A 20881-nucleotide genomic window follows, 5' to 3' on the forward strand; every position below is an offset into this window, starting at 1 on the left:
GCCGACAAGGGTCTGGAGGGCGGTGTGTTGGTCCCACGTCCTTCCATAACGTTATCAAATGACGCCATATGCTGGGGATAACACGGCGGCCCGTCACAGTTCGTCCCGGTTGGTCTGTCAGGGCCTCAACGCTGAGCTTTGCTTTGTTTAAACGTGAATAAATCAGAGCGCTTGAAAAGGAGAAGTCGATGTTATCCGATTACAGGATCAGTGATCATTTTGATAATGCCATACCGTTGAAGTATCTAAGTGTAATATGAAAAAGGTCTGAAATGGAACGATAACGTTCTAATATTAGGGAAGGCGAGTGGAATTCTTTGGAGTTGCTACACGAGTTCTGGTAAAATGTTCAGAACCTATATATTATCAAGACGCTAGCGTGAACTCTACGTTTTTTCCGATGGATTCTGTATCAACTTCTAATGACAATAGTCAACGAATTCACAGACACTACCACGATCATAAGCAGTAGGATCCTAGCCGACAGTGAAGTTTAACAAATGGTCGGTAAACAAATGGAAACCCTTGGGAGAAGCACTACGTTCTCGTGAAACCTTGTTGAGTAAATCTAGATAGCAGTATCTTTCTCAAATACACGTTATCAGTATGCTGCTACCAGCATATCTCGCGTAGGTATCGTGAGAATACGATTAGAGATTGGGCCGTGTTCAGAGGCATACACGTCATTTCCTCCCTCCCTTCCCCCCTCCCCGCAAGTGCAATATATTATTTTGAACGACGTACCCCCGAAATGCTATGTAGTAGCTTGCTGAATATGTAAGTGTATATTGTTCAGCTTTTGCCTTTTGGTAGAGAACGAGATAAAAGTTGAACTAGATACTATTTGTACTGACCATTCGCCAACAATTCGACATAATGGCTGAAGAATTTTAAACGTGACGCAACTGAAATTTTTAGTTAGGATCTACCAGCACTCGCTAATAACGTTACTGAAAAAACTTACGTCCACAAAATGATTCTCGCGAAGCGTCTAACCGAAGTTTGCGAAGTAGTACATACCAATCGGCTCAATGGATCGGCAGACCGTGTTGCTGCTTTCTGCCTATGGCGTTGAAGAGTTACATCTGCCTTATTTGTTATGCAGAACTAACTCTTCAACGGTACCCACAGATCTCTTTCGAAAATCTCTAAATTAATCTTAACTGGTACAATAAAAAAGCTTCCGTAGAATCTCTTAACTAGTTCACTGTTTTCTGAATGTAATGGAAGGTTCTAGTGCAAAATCCGATCAAATACTAGACTTCCACGGCGGTAGCGAGGAAGGTGCAGAAGTTCTTCCGGGATTTTCGCATGGAGGTTTACGACAGGTCTTATACTGTATAGTTAAGCAATTATGAGTAGGGACAAACCATTTCATGATGCAATGATTTTTCTGAGCCGTAAGGAGTTTCCTCCTTAGATCTATTACACGTCATTAAATTTTAAAGTAAATTGTATGCGGGACCATGTGTATCGTGTAGCACTTTGTCTTTGTGGTCCTGTGCTTGACATGAAGACTGAAGACTTTCAAACGTAGTCCAACAGTATTCTACATTCCATGTACAGCCTTTGCCAAAAGATGAACGATGATGAAGTAACACTTTTGTTAAACGTCTCTTACATCCATAGGTGTCTTTACAATGCCCAACTTTTGGTGATACTTTAGAAGGGATTGGATGAAAGCCGTTTGCCGTTTTTCTTGTTGCGCTGCAACTCCTAATTCCTTTCAGAAGATTAGGAATATTAGCCATAGCAACGAGTTTTCTTATACTATCTTTTCAGTACGTAATGCAGTCTCAATAGCCAGAGATTTGTTCTTGGCCCATTATACGTATATCGAGCTCTCATCAGATTGACGTGTGTCGGACCAAGGTTCAACACTTGACACCTGGCCATCATAGTTGGTCTTTCTATTTGGGCATCACAACTGAAGTGCACAGCCAACGTTTCGGCCTCAACGTGGAGAAAATTAAGGGGGAATGTGTTCCCAATACACTAAGCTCCTTACCAGAGGTGTGACAAATCTGCTTCTCTTCGAAGTCCGTTTAGGGGAATCGTGTTTAAGATGGAATTCATGCATGTTATGTCTTGTTACATTCGAGGAAAATACCAGGAACATGCTAAGGTTATTGGACAGTACCTTGTGGAAGTGCACATTTATCTCATTACTAGCAAGTGATGCATACGAAACTCACTGAAATGTGAACAAACTCTTAATTTTTCTATCTACCCCCTGAACTGATTAACTACCAGTTCTTTTGCCTTTGTACATAGACACGAGTCTAGTTTAGAAACTGCGGGTCGCCCTTTATGTAGAGATATTTAATGCAGAAATAATGCAATTTTTGCGATGCTGTCTCTCAACCTGTCTATCTAGCCATTTTGTTCTAGCATCATATTCGTTTCTAGTTCGGAAACATGGTAAACGAGTTTCAGCATGGAAGTAGAGTTAACTTTAAATTGAGAGCTCTGTGATTCTACCTGTGATCGCTGCGAATACTTTTTTCCCTCTAGACTATAGGTAGTTTGATACTGGCATGTGTATTTGTTCATTCTCGTGGTGCGAAACTGGCTGTGGTTTATAACTGGCCGTACGAAAGAGTTTCTTTATAACTAACAGAAAAACTTGGGGCACAGTACGTAAAGCACCTATGCCCGTCATAACTCAAGGCTCACGTACTTCGTTAGTCATGTGTGTTAAGAGTCCAGGATAAAATTTTCAATAAAAGCACTGAAATAATGTTTGTGTAATAGAATAGTTAATATTGGGAGTTATCTGCAATTTTCTGAAAATTCTCACGAAAGTCCATGTGCGAAAAGAATGTGTTGAGAGTGCAGCTGCAAGTGCTAGATTGGACGAAGTGTTTAACGCAAGCCGCAACTGAACTGCGTAAGCCGCAGTGCGCTGACGGGTTAAGTGGATAAGCGGTGTGTTTATACTGACAGCCCACGCCACCCGGCAGAGCGCCCGCACTAGCCATGTCCCGCTTAAGGTATTTCGTAACAGCCAAAAAAAATCGATGGTAGAGTATCGGCGCGAGGGCCAGGTCGACCGCGGCACGATCGACAGGGAAAACTGGTGGCTTTGCGGTCCGGGCTGCGCCAGAAAGCGAGAGCAACCGGCCGCCCGCCCACGGCCGCGCCGCCAGCAACCGGTTCCACATCCGGGACGTCGCCATATACAGCGCCGCCGCCGGAGACTGCCGAACGCAGGCGATCGTCGCCGAGCGCGGGCGCATGACGCGCGCCGGTGTTTCCCTTCCCGTCCCGTCGTTTTAACTACGGCCATCGCATCGGACGGCCTTCACGCGCTCTCGTCGGTCAGTTCCGCTCCGCTGGTATCTCACTACTTGTCGAGGTCGCGCCTTGCCTGTAGACGATACACGAGCGCAATCCGGAACGCTTTCGTAAATCCCCACGGTAAACGGTTCCATTTCGTAATTTCCAGGTAGAGTCACGACGCCTAACACTTTTTCGGGTGATCGTATATGAAGTTCGGTACCGGATACGATGAGCTATGAAGAATTTTTCCATCCCTACCTGCACATCTATATTATGTAGGTAACTGGCGGAGGGTACTTTGTCAGATGTCAGTGCCAGTCTCGTTCCGCATTGGAATGGTATGCAGGAAGTTTTGTAAACCCTTGTCACTACTGCTGTGGAGGCCTAGTTACCACTGCTGCGTTAAGCCCTGTTTGTGAGTTTGTGAAACGATTTCTGGTGCTGTACACGGCTGATCATTTCTCCCTGTCACTATTACACAGCTGTGCCTCAGGGTCAGCTAACAGGACAGGAGAACGAAGGTTCTGCAAGACTCCAACAAATTAGTTGCGAAGTCATACAAACGAGTCAAAGGTTTACCTATCTTTGTGACCTGTCGAATAATGAAATCGACAACACTGCATGTAATGTAACACGAAAAGGGCCCTTAATGACCGTACGAACAACGATAGGTACACTTCACACTACACAGCAAGTGCAATTTGCAACAACTGTTCACTTTTAAGAGTTCCCTATACGACTTGCCCTGTCTGAATCAGGCCTGGATGGTGATCGCTAAGTGGGCGAGAGCTGGTCTTCCATATTTCGAGTAGGGTTCTGTCCGTTGTCCTGTCATTGGCGGGTTGTACTCGGCCTGCAATTGGCCCGTGGTGCTGGTTGAACTCGCGCAAGTGGTGATTTTCTATGGCAATGGCACCAGCTATCACCTTTGCGCCTGTGGTGCGTTTATCCTGGCTGTGTCTTGTTCGGACGACGCAGCAGGAAGAACGAGCTCTAATCTGATTTTACTTTCATGTTCTTTTCGCTAGCCTTGGTTCACAAGGACTGTCGTTTAGCGTTTGCCACTTTAGTTTTGTATAACCGTGACGCTCACGTGCTTTCTGAACGAAAGTGACTAAACGCCGTGTTCTTTGGATGTTTACCAATTCCTGCATCAGTGGTGTGGTAAGGGTTACATACTGAGGAACATTTCTGCAGCATTCCCACGTACCTTGTCAGATGAAGAATGTGGAAGATTTTCGCCGTGTTTCTTCGCTTTATCTCCTCAGTCTAATCTGTTCAACTGCGATCCGCTTCAGACTTAACTGCAATGAGCCACTTAGTCCTATCTGTCGGCGTTACTGTCGACATGGATCTGACTGGATAAAATACCCCAGGCTCCTGTCAGAAGTGATATGAAGGAAGATACATTGGGACCATGTTCCCGCTTGTCTATCACCCTACTCTGTAAGCACACGGCACACTAAATCCAAGAGTTCAAGTGCTACCGGTTCATTTCCCGAAGCCAGGAGAGAAGTAGATTTTAACTGCCAGTATGAGGGAAGTTTAGTATTGCAGTCATAGCGCGGACGACAGCCAAAGCAGAACTGTGCGAACTAAATGCAAACTAAGCTAAAGATTTGTTTGTAAAGCGTTTATTCTCTCAAATTAGCTGAAAATTGCGCTGAAGAGAGCTGACATACCCTGCAGGGGCACGTAAGGTTTTCGTTAGGTGGTGAACCATACCAACAATTACGCTGGTACGTTGCAACACCAGTGTTCTCTAGGCATTAGTATGTTATATGCGCTAACCCATGTATGCTGTGAGATCCCTTTGAGCTAGAGAATTTTAACAGTAATTAGTTAAGCGCTAAATTAACCACATGAATCTAGAACATGCAAATATCTGACAACGTCACAATCATGGAATGAGCGACAAGAGATCGTAAGATGAACCTATAGTTTGTATTGAAGAGTTAGGGATAGAACAGAAGAAAGCAAGAACATACCTACTAGGGGCTTGTAGTACTGCAGGTGTGTGAAATGCAAGAACTGACACCAGTGGAATGTTGCCGAAGAGAACGATACAGCGATGGCAAGATGCCAGATACACAAGGTATGCAGTTTAGACTTCGGAGCGAGAGTCGCACAGCAACGGTGCTTCTGCGAGACATTTCTCAGCTGCTTCGGTAATGCTTTCTAATGCACCCCGTAGTCCCCACTGCTTCGGATGACTAGTTTTCCTTGTAAACCAACTGCCCGATATCAATCCAAAAGTTGAGCGATTAGCTAACGAGAGGCGACGGTTAGCTAAAGATACTTCGCGAGTTCGAATTGAAGCCAAGAATTATATTCCTTCCTACTGAAATTTTACGAGTATATTTACTTTTAGACTAAATTAGCGACCCTGTTCTCTACATCTTGGTACAGTCAAATGACTACAGCTAGTAGATACTAGTGGGTGTTGTGTGCTGACTACTTTTTCCAGTTCATTGGTCAGCTCCTTTCATTTTATTGGACGCCATTGGATAGCTAGAGGGCATTAATTATTGGTTTTGGAGTAGTGGGACGTTTAACGTTTCCTCGCTGGTCCAAGCAGGGCTCACGACCTTAAGTCAAACTGAGCCCATCAATAGCTCGTAGATTTCGGTCGCGGCTACAATGCGATGACGCCTTGCAGAACGGAAGAACTTTATGTGGAGTAAATACTGTAATGAAGTCCGCCTCTGTAGCGGTAGCATTACCGCCTACCACGCAGGGGGCCCGGGTTCGATTCCCGGCAGGGGACTGGGTGTTTTGTGTCCGTTTTCATCATCGACTCAAGCCGCCGAAGTGGCGTCAACTGAAAAGGACTTGCAATACGGTGGCCGAACTCCCCCGAAAGGCGCCTCCTAGCCAACAACGCCATCCGATCATTTATTCACTGTAATGAAAGTGTTGAGGTGGGAATCATTCTATCTGCAGCTAATGTCACATTTAAAACTAGAGTATTATGGTATTAGTAGAAATAGGTTCATTTAGTAAGCACTAAAGCTTTAGAGACGCTTAGGGAAGCACAGCGGCAGACGCTGCCATTTAGGCGTTCTGGATCACGATGTCTTACTGTTCAAGATGTTAGTGCATACGTCCCTAGACGAGTCAAATTACTTTCTCCTGCGTATGTAACGCGGACAGATCATGAAGATAAAATTTGTGAAACTCTAGCACTCATGGACCCCTGCTAACAACCGCCGTTCCCGCAATACATTCGTGACAGGAAAAGGAAATGGGAGAAGTTACAATACTACACCAAGTACACATACACAGCGTTAGGCGACTTTCGGAGTCAAAGTACACTGCCAACTCCATTCAGGGCTTTAGGGGTGTTTCTGACATTGTCCAGATATTTAAGACAATTACTTCAAACCTGTGTATGCGTTTTAACTGAACAGTTTTTTTACGAATATTCATGAGGATTACATACGTGTTTTGTACTCCACAGAAAATTCCTCTGAAATATACAGGTAAGCATCATCCAAACTAAGTTATGTCTAATATCGGAGACGAATCCGAAAGTGAGAGATGAATGTTCATCTCCGAGGTAAGTGAAAGGCGAAGACGAGTGTTAAAAGAAAGCGTCTACATATTTGTATTTCAGTGGAATTTATATTAGCCGAACACTAAAAAACAGTTTGCCGGACCAACTAACGACAAGTACAAAAAGTTTTGCTCCAGAAGGTTTCTGTGCTGCGTGACGAAGGCGTTTGGCAATTTCGTATAAAACTTTGTACTCTTGCCTATGACGTAATAGTGTGGGTCACCATCTTTGTGGAACTGAGGGCCTGATTTCGTAACTACATAACTTTTGTGAAATATAGATACAAATTATAAAATTTTAGAGCGTGTACTTTCCTGAAATGTTAGTACGTGAGGTTACCAGAACAATTCCCGAACACAGCGAAACTGATTAAGTCTTCCTCTTTCAGAACGGTGAAGTACCTCTGAAAATACAGAGCATGGCAAATGCCATTTACTGCTACTTTTCGACCACTGCAATTCAAGATGCCGAGAAACATTGGACAGCATATCGAGGGTCAGCCACGTAACAAAGCGAGGAAGGCGTTCACCAGGTAAGGTAACGTCGTTGATCCCGTCCAAACAAAAATGTATTCATCGTAACGAATAGATCTCTAGAAGCGCAAGACAGTTACTAATTACCCGAAAGCTTCGTGAAGGGATGTGGTGAATATTAAAGTATATTACGATTGATATCTACAGAAAAATGAACGAATTCCACTGTCCTTTGGCATTATCATCAATCGTTTTCGATTGTTAGATTCATTTCGAAACGGTGTTTCTAAGACGTGGTCCCAGAATACATTAGAGTTCCCAACAACTGGTTCTGACCAGCGTTTCTTTTACTGTAAGGTGAGACTGTGCTGCACTAACAGCTCACCTGCTATTTAGCTGCAAATTCCGACACTATTACAGGTCATTAATAGCCCATGCTATCTGGACAATGCCGTACAGAAAACTGAAGAGAAAATGTTTCACTAAATTTTTGTGAGTATGTTGCAAAACATCACTCAAATGATAAACTGCGAACACTAAATTCTGTGCAGTAATGAACTGCAGTCACTGAAAAATTGTTTCTAATCGAAGACTTAGGTGTATCTCTCAATGTGCTATTTTAAGCATTAATCGTGTAAGTGAATTGCACTGGATATAGATTTTCTGGAGATTGCGTGAAATCCGCGTGCTGTAGTTCATCTACAAACAAGTAATATTGTACTCTACGATGACAGTGTTTGCGTCTGGATACTTAATTAAAATGAAGTATTGACTATATTTAGAGTCAGTGATAAGGCATACTTTTTATAGCAATTTCTGCCATGAGTACCTGACAAAGCGTTGACAACCGTATCAGCTGGTAGTCAAAATTGATTTGATAGAATAGTGCGTATTTTCGTGGAAAGGAGTGCTTGCAGTAAGTGAACGGTGAAGACGTTTAACCACAGAAGCACGCTTTGGCATTCCTGTCCGAACGCCAACCGGCATTGGGAGTACTCGAGTAACAGTTTAAAGTCACGTCGGCGGAATCACAATGTTTGAGGTACTACGAAGGACAAAACCTGCGGATGACCTTGCGCCAGCCAACCTTCGTGCCAGACGAAGTCAATGTCAATCCTCCACTGACGTTCTACCGTTCGCAGCTTTCATTCAGCAACGGGTTTAATACGCTAACATTTTTCTACTTAACGTGTCGCATCTAAACAGTTTCTTGGATATGGTCCATGAAATACGACTAGTTACCGATGTGCTGCTTCGGAAGATTTAGCCCGCCTCGCACCGAACAGTTCTTTTAAAAAACACGTAAAAGTCAGAGGGCAGAAGACTTATTAGGGTCGTCGCCTGTTTAACCCGGTGCGCTGAACTCCTCCCTGTACTGTCACGACAGAAATATGTTCATTACGTCCCAAATGCCAATTAGCGGCGATCTAAGACAGGTTATCCGCCCGTGTGCCCCGCGGATGCGACGTCAGACGGATTGCGCGGCTATTTAGGTGTGGAAATATTTTCTGTGCCATATTTAAAGCCACCATACGCGACCTGAAACCCGCTCCACAGCTGCAGGTTAGCGCGGCGGGCTGATAAGCGAAGATGCTCGGGTTAGATACCCGGCCGGTCGGAGATTTTCTCCCCTCAGGACTTACATTGGTATCGCCATAATTGACATTGAGATGGCTGTATAGGCACAGCCCCAAAGCCAGTAACTTCAAAAAAGGAACCTCAGAAATTCAAATTTCTTACTAAGCTCTATGCTATGATCCATACGTTTTCCACAGATTATCCCACGTTCAAGGTATTAATTCGTGACTTTACCAGTTCACGAGCAGAACGTTTGCCATGTCACCCTTTATCTTTATTAAACTGGCAGTAACACGTAGGAGTGCTTTAGTATTATTTTTTTTCGTCAGTAACCTATTCAGCTTATGTTTAGAGCCTTTGCACTGCCTTACGAAAATACATCACGATATTTGTGTTTCCCAGTTACGTCGCCTTAACCTCTGGAAGAATTTTAAATGCTCAGAACTCCTGAATTTTCTTTATGAGTGCAGCCACTTCAGATAACGGCATTAATTGTTTTCCGAGTCAGCCATTTATTTTTGGGCCGAACTTGTTTAGACGTTTCAAACTTCAAGTTTTTGAAGTTATGTTTAGTACTACGCTGAAGCTCTTTGGGTGTTTGTGTTCCTAATAAGGCTGTTCCAACAGTTTAAGAGCTGAAGACTCATTGAAAGAATCCTAAGGATATGCAATCCGAAAACAAAGTAGGTTACAGTACACTTGTTCGCCCACTGCTTTAGTACTGCTCAGCAGTGTGAGATCCGTACCTGATAGGGTTGATAGGAGAGAGAGAGAGAGAAGATCCAACGAAGAGCAGCGCACTTCGTTACAGGATCATTTAGTAATCGCGAAAGCGTTACGGAGATGATAGATAAACTCCAGTGGAAGACTCTGCAGGAGAGACGCTCAGTAGCTCGGTACGGGCTTTTGTTTCGAGAACATACCTTCACCAAGGAGTCAAGCAGTATATTGCTCCCTCCTACGTGTATCTCGGAGAGACCATGAGGATAAAATCAGATAAGATTAGAGCCCAAACACGCATACCGACAATCCTCCTTTGCACGAACAATACGAGACTGGAATAGAAGGGAGAACCGATAGAGGTACTCAAAGTACTCTCCGCCACACACCGTCAGGTGGCTTGCGGAGTAAGGATGTAGATGTAGATAAAGACATTGCACCAATTTAAATACTTCCAAATTTTTGTTTGCATCCAATACTAAAGAACACTGGTGAAATCCGCTTCAATTAATTTCGTTATTTGAGGAGATTGTCAGTGCTGCAATGAGCTTTATGAATGTGCAGAACTGTGTACGTCGCACTATACCGAAAACGAGAAAGGACTGAGGAAGCCGAGGCCGCTCAGAAGTGAAGAGCCAGGCTGGGTGCTGCTGCTGGCCCGACACCAGATACGAAGCAGCTCTGTGTGTCGGCTGGCCAAAGGGGCGACCCACAAAGGAAAGGCAGCGTGAACGGCTGTGTAACCGTACTCTGCGACGCGACGGCGCCTCTGCCCTGGCCGGCTTCTCAGTTTCTGCCACCAACTTGTTACATTGCGCGCTGCCCGCTCAAATTTCCTCCTCCCAACACGGAAACAAACACCGAGTCGCGTAAGCGCGATGTCGGTCTGTCAGGCTCCTCTGGCTAGAACAGCACCCCGAGGTAGTAGATGTTCATGTAGGGGACGTTCGAATGCACCAATAGTGCTGCACTGCTTTATTCGTATGGATTCAATGCCTAGGCGTAGGAGCATCTACAGCCGGTTGTAGATAAGGCTGACTGCTGCTTACTGGGAGATTTCTAGAAAGGTTTAGCTGATCTGTAAAGGAGACTTCATTACCAACACTAGGGCGACGTACTCTGAGAATTGCTTTAGAGTTTGGAATCCCCACCAGGTTTGATTGAAGGAAAACGAGCAATTCAGATGATTGTTCCTAAATGGAACAAATGGCTCTAAGCACTATGGGACTCAACATCTGAGATCATCAGCCCCCTACAACTTACAAGGGAACCTCCCCATCGCACCCCCTCAGATTTAGTTATAAGTTGGCACAGTGGATAGGCCTTGAGAAACTGAACACAGATCAATCGAGTAAACAGGAAGAAGTTGTGTGGAACTATGAAAAAATAAGCAAAATATACAAAGTGAGTAGTCCATGCGCAAGATAGGCAACATCAAGGACAGATTGAGCTAAGGAGCGCCGTGGTCTCGCGGTTAGCGTGAGCAGCTGCGGAATGAGAGGTCCTTGGTTTAAGTCTTCCCTCGAGTGATAAGTTTACTTTCTTTATTTTCGTAAAGTTATGATCTGTCCGTTCATTGACGTCTCTGTTCACTGTAATAAGTTTAGTGTGTTTTGCGACCGCACCGTAAAACCGTGCGATTATTCGACGAAAGGATGTGCCTCTTCAATGGGGACCGAAAACATCTGATCGCGAGGTCATAGGTCAACAGATTCCTCCACAGGAAAACACATCTGATATATTCTATACGACACTGGTCACGGCATGTGCGTCACATGACAGGAATACGTTGTGGACCCACCTAACATGTACACTTGGCGAGTGGGTAAAAAGATTCTACCTTTCCCGATTTCGGTTTTCTTGTGGATGTGATAATCACTCCCAAAAAGTGATGAAAACATAAGAGTTTGTGACAAACTGAAAACAAAAAATTAAAATTTCCACTCGAGGGAACACTTCAACCAAGGATCTCTCGTAGCGCATCTGCTCACGCTAACCACAGGACCACGGCGCTCCTGAGCTCACCCTGTCCTTTATTTTGCTTATGTTCGCATGGACTACTAAGTTTGTATATTTTGCTTATTTTTCATAGCTCCACACAACTTATTCCTGTTTTCTCGATTGATCTGTGTTCAGTTTTTCAAGGTCTATCCACTGTGCCAACTTAGAATTAAATCTGAGGGGGGTGCGATGGGGAGAGTTAGGTGTCTGCAATTGTTTTCATGTGCACCTTCTCATCTGAATGACTTGTCCTCTTGTATTACTATCCTGGCGCTTCTATTCACTTAGCAGATCTGTCTGCCCTGCTTGCTGCAGTAGATCTCAAACAAATTTAGGATGAAAATGTTAAACAACCAGTCAATGTGTCACGCTCAAGATCTAGCAAATAAGGACACTGAGAAAGTGACGACTTTTAGAATCTAATGATTTCATCCCCAGTTTTAAAAATCTACGAAACATCATCGTTAATGGCCAGGCGGCTGTTTCCAACCCACTCCCCAGAACCAGGATTCCCTGTGTACCGTTTAGTCCGACAAAATTAATCGTCAGAATATTATCTCATGTTCGTGTCAAAAGGTATCTTTTCTTGCAGACAGACGCGTTCCCTACATAAAACGGTATCATGGGTAAAATACTTGTCTTCATTACAGCAATCATATGTATGGCCAACGAGAGTATCATGTCTCCTCAGTATCAGCAGAAATTAACGCATGTATGCAATTACACAGCAGGAAACAGTTGCTAAGTTTAACAAGACAAATCACGTCTTATTTTATATGACGTAGTCAGTGTTTGTAAGTATACATCTGATACTATGTATTGTATTTTTTCGCCGTTTCAGTTCCGAACTACCTCTATGTATGTAGAAGTTCAGTACTTTCTTTGTGACTGAACTGTGCCATATAGCTATATTCCATTCGTTAAAAAGTTGTTCAACTACCGCTGTCGCCCAGAATGACAGCCAATTAGTTTTCCTTCTAAGTGTTTTGTCCCTGCAGAGTTCCATTTAATATCTTGCTATTGGGACAGGGGGATCTGATGACAGTAAATTCATCACTACGTGATGTAAATCGTGGTATCTGAGAATTAGTTTTTCACCAGTCTCCATTTATGCTACATTTGTATTAAGTTGAACAGTACCCACGATGTAAAACAATCTTAGTGAATTACACCGACTTTTAGAGACTGAACTATTTGAGTGCAGACTATACAGAATCTAGTTCCAATGGGGTATCTGGTGAAGTCAGTAAGCTGAGCTTACTGACGGTTCTTCATCTCTTCCAGGTTCTGCGGGAGTGTTGGTACATTAACGTTGTCTTTAACGACACCCCATAGGAAGCAGTCCGAGGGTGTAAACCCGGTGACAACGTTGGAAACCAGTGAATTCGTGCAACATTTCTTCAGGAACACGAGGGCGGCCAGAACTTACATAAACATCCTGTATCTAGAAACTGTCGATACCATCTCCGAATGTTCAGACCATTCGGAGGATCAATTTGGTACCGAAACATGAAACGTCTTTGCACAGTGATCACGAAATTGCACTTCGTGAACTCGAGAACAGAAAATGATTTCTGCTGCGGATTAGCTATTTTAAACGTATGACTGTTACCAAGCAAAACAAAAGACAACTGGCATCTAGCGGCTATTAATGTAAACTAGACTACGTATTTGTTTCTCCAATAGCCGAGCCGAGGTGCAGCGCTCGATAGTTTGGACCAAATAAAACTTTGTAATACGTACATTCTTTTTGAAACATCCTGTATTACCTCTAAACATGTCAGTACGAAAACAAGCCACTTTAACAACCTTTTCATTCAATTTGTGAAACGATAGCTTTACAGTGAAGTTTCTAGGAATTTTTCAAATAGCTGCAGCAGCAAACGATAATCTTAAGAATTTCCGATCACATTTATTTAGCTGTATCTGCTTCTCAGATTGTCTTGGGACATACTGTATATGCGACGCGTAACACGGCACAATATGCTTACACATTATTCAAAAATATCTTTCGAAAAACCACTGTACAGTTTCAGGTAACTAGGATTCTAAATACGACGGGAGCTTGAAAAATCGCTGTAGTATGATGAAGTCATTTGGTCAGAGCAGCTCTATAGCAGCAAAGAATTCCCGTTCCCGCCAAGGTCTGCGGCGCAACGCGTTTGTTTACTGTTTACACTTTCGGACCAGCGCGTGGCTTTAACTCTCCACTAACCCAATTTCACGGTAAACGCACAGAGCCGTAGGTCGGAAGCCCGGTCGCTTCCCGCACGTTTCCGTAGGTAGCACCTCCGGCTACGTCAGTGCCCTGATCCGCCAGGATCACATGCAACAGGGTCACGTGACGGCGATCGCAGACTATCGATCATTGGCACTCACGTGTCGCCGCAGCGGACGATGTCCGCCACCGTCTGTCCACGCCTTAGCACCTTAGCCTACAAGGTGATTGTGGTCGTGGAGCTGGCGTGCGCCAACGAGGGCGCAGCCGATATCTCCAGCCCTTAACGAAAATGCGGGGCATAGTCCGGATGATATCACGCGGGACGTAGTCCAGGGGGACACTATCTTGCTCTTATCTAGAGATAAGTAAACTCACGACTGCAACAAGCTGTGGGTATTTGCATCATGTATCTCTAGAGTTACGAAATGACACCATAAATCCAATTAACATCCTGAGACACTAGTACGTATTGTTTCTCCGTCTCCACGTGCTTCATTAAATATTTTTGTTAGAACAGTTACCAATCTTAATTTTTTCTGTTTCTGCTACTTGTTCCAAGAACAACATTTTCAACTGTTGTATTTACATGGTTTCATCGTCATTACGACTGGTGGAATATATACTAAATATGCATTTCGTGCAAAGACATGTTCATGAGACTACAGTTCATGTTGCTCCTTTTATCTTTACCAAACCCATTCCAATACAGTTCCGCCACTACTGAACCTGTCACGGCAATGCGATGTGTGACATCTAGCATCTGACAGCCTTATCCATGTTGGTTTTAGTATTCGTTATGGAGTTCCCTGCAGGTAATTTTCTTTAAACTGACTACTTATTAGGTCTAGTACTTTCCAGAAAGCTAACTTTCGCTTGAATTGTATTTTATGCTCCCTAATTTTATCAACTGTCCTGAGTAATTTGCCGAAACGACCTAGTTACTATAAAATAGTTAATTACCTGGTTATTTCTAAATCCGCGTTTCCCTGGTACATTTTAACAGAAAAACTGCAATACCGTGCTATCTTCGTAGCTTAACAAGCTGTAGCAATGGTCTTCAAACCTTTTTATTAAGAGCCAATATTGACATTTTAGGACGATACCTCGGGCCTGAAGCTTATGGCTTAAACAGTGAGTCTACGTATTTTAAGCTATGACCTTTTCAAGTAAAATATTTGATATAATATACTGGAACTGCGTGCATTTTTCTGGAGACATACACAGTGACTAATTTCCTGTATCTAAGCGGGTACTATGGCCAGTGACATCGCAACAAATCATGGTTTCTTTGTTGATTTCCGGGCACATTTTCTGGGCATCTCCATACGTTACTATGTAAAACTATCTAGCGACTGAAGCGCGCCGTTTTGTATCAGACCTTTTTATTAGCCCAAGTAGAACGAACGGTTTTAAATGTTTTAACTTTATTAATTCAAAATTATCACAAAGGGATAGAATGGCGGGTGATAGCTTTGGGTATATGCACGGAAGTAAAAGTCAGTGGTCTCTAATATTTTGCGTGATATAAGGCAGTAATTGATTAGATAGAATACACTGCCCTCTTTCCCGTCGAGTAGTGTGGCGGGAGTTTTTCCAGGTCGGACACGATGCCTGCGTTAGTGATCCATAGAAACAAACCGAAATAACTATGAAACGAATTTTTATGCGAAAAGACGTTAAGTGCGATTTTACAAATTGTTACTCTTCATGCAAGTGATTTAAGAATAATAAGACATCTTACTTCAGACGACTTGAAAAGTTTACTAAAAATAACGGAAGTTTTCAGTCTCTCAGACAATTACGACGTATATCAGAAATCTTCTGATCATTTCTCAGCGAGCATCGGCGCTGTTAACATCGTAAAGTATCAAATGGTCGCCTTCCCCTGCCGATCTTGCTACCGATTGGGAACGTAGCATAGGATAGTACGTTGTGACAGTAACTGCAATTATGAATCACGATCACGAGTGTTTACTAAATGTTTCCTTTTACTCATCGCATCGTATTAGCCTCAATTTAATTTCACTTTACTTGCTATGGACATGTACGACACACAACCGTCTACGTAACGTGCATTCACGAATCCATGATCCTTCCGTCTGACAGTCCACAGTGGCAGATCGGTACTATTTGCGCAGAGTAGTGCGTCGTCAGCATTTTAAGACAATATTCCTACTCATTACTGTTACTCCTACATTAACCGACCTACGTACCACTGCCTCTGGCAAGAGCACGCAGTAAAATATTACTGTCTGGACTTTAGTTTGTTACTGAATAAAAATATACTAGTAAGACGCTCCTAACGATAGTTGATGTTTTTGGATTCTGCTGTTCTTGCTGGAAGAGTTTTGTAAAATACGGCTGGAAACCGAGGCAGCATCAACAGTGACGACCGCTGACGGAGGGTGTATCTACTCTCGGCGCAGAGTACGTTTCGCTGAAACCACGCAGCATTTAGCTGGTTTAACAGCTCACTTTGCGGGTCCTACTGCAATACAGTCACAAATTAACTGGAGACAGTTCAACGGCTTTAAATAACTTAGTTATGTAGAAAACTGTTCTGAAAGTGTTTAAAATCGTGGGCTATAACGTCGTTTATCACCAACGCAAAATCATACTTGTCAACCACTAAGTGAAATCTGGTGACCGGTCGCCTTACCCACTTTAAGTACAATGTCCGCGACCAAACCTTTTCGAGAGAGAGCTTTTAACCTAACCGAGTATGTTTACGCCCAGCTGACTGTACGTACCAGCCACGACACATCGCAGCAGCTACGCGCAGGATGAGCACGAACCGGACACCTGCATCTGCCGCTCGACGCCTCTTCCTGTTTCGGAAGAGCACAGGAAAACCGCAGGCGATTCACCGATGTTGCCATAACAGCTGATTATTCAAGTCTGACCGGCGGCAACATCGCACGGTATTTACTCCAAGCACGTCTGGAGTTTAGAAAAGCGCTTTGCAACATTCATCGGCTCCGTTTGTCAATAATCGCCAATCACGCACATTTAACACGATACCTCTGACAACTTCCAAATGGCTTAAAAATGCGGAAGGAAGTACGCACCCAACACATTTAAGGCTATGATTTAAGGAAGGGTGGCGAAGTTAACCTGAAGTAACACAGGAAAGCTGCGAAACAGGTAACTCAATATGACAGGGGGATTAAAATTTTGCGACTCTAGGAAAAAATGCTGTACCCAATACACGAACACCCTCAGTCGAAGCGCTAATATGTAAAATTCCTATTATTTCTATTAGTTTCCAGATATATATAATGACGAAGGAGATATCCGCGGAACATTAAGGCAAACCAGCTATTCTTACACCCATTTCATCCATCTATCGTTCAACGTCAACTCTTGTATGCGCTTCCCTGTACGTTTTTATCATAGCTCGCATGACAAAGGCATCTGATTATCAGGTAACCCTGCTATTCAATTTGCTGATGACTCCCATCAGGTGTATATTCCTCAATGGTTTGTCTTTACGTGTACAGATAGCTTACAGTCTCTTAACAGTATGCAAGCAAACTTTCTGAAATGCATAAAAACAACACTGCTGGGATTCCTTATTATAGTCTATATTTCGTGCCTTAGCTTGCGACAAAATCTTAGAACAGTCGAGTGCCATAATAGATTATTCCGGAAATCGTTAACGTAATGAACCTACGACCGGCTTGAAATTAATGGGAAGCTCGTTTCCTAAAGAGATTCTACGAAGAATGGAACAGAAGAATCAGGCTTACTTCACTGCTATGACAAGAAATACTTTTAGAACTAGATCCTCTAAAGTTTTCTTCATATCCGACACGTGTCCCGTCAAGACTAAGGTTATGTGCGATTGTCGGTTCATTGAAGATTATGACCGTCTTCCAGCAATCTGACGTTCAAGTCTACTGCGAAAATCGCAACTAGTGTGTGAGCTATATTATGAAGCTTATTTCTGCTTGAATACACATCTCGTCAACACCAAGGAAACTAGCTCGGATACGCCCTACACGAACGACAGGAAGTCAAGCACGGAAGTTCGTTATCTCTGCAGTGGCAGAAGCAGCGATAGTTCTCGGTACACTCTCGAAAGCCATCTTCCGGCAGTATTAAACGTGAAACTTAAACAATGCTACAGATAATGATGAATTCATACTGGAGGAAGTACTGCATTGTACGGTACCAGTAAATGTCAAATTCTAAAGATGAGCATGAATTACGCGATCCAAATATATTGTATGACTTACTCCTATTTAAATATAAAGGTGTGGTTCACCAAGCACTATATCTGGCATATGATAAATTGTTTCCCATTTATTTGGCACTTCAAAGTTCTGGGTCAGTACTTTCATTGTAGCTGCTTCGATTTCATCTGTCGTGTTCTGACCGCATTGGGCCAATGGAAGACTGTTCGGCGAGTCTTTACATATACTACGTGCAGACCTCAGTCCACTGCCGCAGAGCTGCCAGGTTTAAGGCTAGCGGTAATCAGAGCGCTGACAGGTCTCAAGGACGCTGCCGACAGTCGGCTCATTCCACTGCCGCATAAGCAGTAACTGTACACCCACACTTCCTTACTGCCCTTCTGACCAGCAGGGAGAAGCCAGCAAACTGACTTATTACATTTCAACCGACAAAGGTGGTAACTTATCCACTCTACAGTCGATATACGTATCACACTAATGATCTTACCGAAGATTTTATACGTATCTCATCTAAAATACGGAATATTAGCTCGTTAGAAACCACTGCGGTAAAGGAGAAGATTAGACAGGCAAAGCATAACGTCAGTAAGAGATACGAGGAATGTCATTCAGGAAATCATTGACACGGAAATACACTTCTGTGCAAGGGAAAGCAAGTACCTTATTAAGTATTAAGTACTTAAGTATTTATGCTTCACGACATTAGCTTTTATCTGCTTTTTAACATTCCCACTGATCAGCGCTCCGATTTCGCTACGAGCTGTCAGTTCGTAAACTGACTTTTGTACTATTAGTTCAATCGTTACAATTGGAATTATTTTTCAACGCGACACTTTAAATAAGGCTTCTGGTTTATAATCAGACTGTTTCCTATATCTAGTTTCTAGTACAGACTAATATGCTGCAGTGCAGAAAGTTGCCACATTCTAGATCATCGCTTCGGGCTGTCGTTACTACTAGCAGCTATTCAAATGCCAAAAATGCGTTATTCCGCGAGGACCATAACACTTCTAACGAGCAAATACAAGTGGAATGGCACGTCATCGTAAGTAGTATTACAAAATGCCATTATATTACCAAACACCTGCTTTAAAGTATTCCAGTCTTAATGACAGGCACATGTCATCACTGCTGTTATTTTGTCGAAGTGTTTAAATTTGTATCAAGTCTTCAACAAGGCATACTGGCTCAACCGCAAAGTCCAGCGCTGTGATGTGCGATGTGTACACCAAAGACTACGCAGTCTGGTAAACCGTCTTCCTACCGAATGGTTCTCTGTAGTTATTTTACGCATTAACCTGCGCGTTGGAAACTTCTAGTCACACGAACAAGCCATTCGAAACACTGAACTGTAATTTCAAGCCCCAAGAAAACCAACAGGTGAAATAGAAAATCAGATCCCATCGGCAAACGCAGCCTGCGAAAATGGGCCCCCGACTGCTTTACCAGTTTAGAGTTAGTCTTTAGGTTTTCTCTTTAGTCGGCATATATCGAATGAACCAGGATAATTGAATTATTAAGGAACTGTCCGTACTATTCTAAATTAAGTAACCTCTAAGCCACAAACAGAAAGTTACGTGGTAATCTTACTCAGTGGAAACGCTTAAAAATGTTACGAAGACCACAGATAGCTGTAATTTAAAAAAGTGTGCTAAACAACCTGTTTTTACTGATAAGTATGATTTAAATTTGAAACAAGTAATTCAATACACTGATTTGTAAGCTGCAGCTAGTCTTTCATTGGTTCACATACGCCCTAGACATATAGAGAGGAAGTCCAAAATACATTGAGCAAAACACATTCTAATACAACGCAAGGAAATTTATGGTATATGTAAACTTACTGAAGAAACATGACCACCTACATATCAACCGCTTTATTTAGAGGACGTGAGTTTATTAGTACGTTTGCAAATATTAAGGTGAAAGTGATATAGGTAACGAGAAATCTGAGTTTTCATTATGAAGGCTACGTCAACACGACCTCCGACGCTTGCATTATTTGGCGACCAATACCAGTAACACAAGAATTATCCTTGAGCCTGTATGTGGAGCAAACACCGAGTTATCTACCACCGCAACGAGATCTACAACCATGAGCGCTTTCAGCGTGCGACACTTACATCTGGTCGTGTGAGCTAGCGCGTCTATGTCCTCATAAGAGCGTCGAACGGCCAGTGAAGAAGATGCCCGTGGGTGTGTCCGCAATCCTGCGCCAGCCGTCGTACACTGTGGACAGGACAGCTGCGACCACTCAACTCCTTACCGCCGCAACAGCGAGCAAATGACAGAGCGAAAGCTGCGACACCTAGATTCCAGCGCTCGAGTACTTTAGTGTATGTGGCTGTGCCTGAACCGAAGCCTCGTTCGGACTGACTGGAGTGTGGCGGCTACGCGATCGCTGCGGCGTCGTGTCGTGCTCGCTGTTACTCAACACGCCGCGCCTGCCCCCACCAGGGGGACGCTCAGATGCCGCCTTGTTTTCTTTCCGCACCGCCGGCGGCAGCACTGACAGCGCGCCTCCGCACGCAAACAATCTCTGGAAACAGAAGCTGCTCGATACGCCACACTTCGAAAGATTGTTTGACGGTTAACACTTCACAGCTCCCGAGTGCAATCATCAGTTTGGGATCCGACGAAAGTAGTTAATACGAGTACATCTTTTTCCATTCGCTTAAGACTATCAAACAATTATGTTCTTATCATAAGGCTATCGTTTTCGCTTGTAGGGTAAAATCCACGTAAAACCAAGGCTTTTTCTACAACACGCATTACCGAAAGGGTACTTTTTGACCACCCGAAGAATATTGAAAACAAAATAAGTTAATTGTCGCTGAATTTCATTAACAACATA

General features: G+C 43.4%; 1 protein-coding gene across 1 annotated transcript in view; it reads right to left on the reverse strand.

The window, feature by feature from the left end:
* The window catches only part of LOC126188994 (terminal nucleotidyltransferase 5C), a 96542-nt gene extending 76099 nt beyond the window's left edge, over positions 1-20443 (reverse strand). Inside the window, exon 1 of the mRNA XM_049930792.1 lies at positions 20151-20443. The gene's annotated coding sequence lies outside the window, so the exon portion shown is untranslated. The remainder of the gene's footprint in view (positions 1-20150) is intronic.
* Between the last annotated feature and the right edge of the window lie 438 nt (positions 20444-20881).

The sequence above is a fragment of the Schistocerca cancellata genome, chromosome 5 (assembly GCF_023864275.1).
Source record: "Schistocerca cancellata isolate TAMUIC-IGC-003103 chromosome 5, iqSchCanc2.1, whole genome shotgun sequence".
Taxonomy (NCBI): domain Eukaryota; kingdom Metazoa; phylum Arthropoda; class Insecta; order Orthoptera; family Acrididae; genus Schistocerca; species Schistocerca cancellata.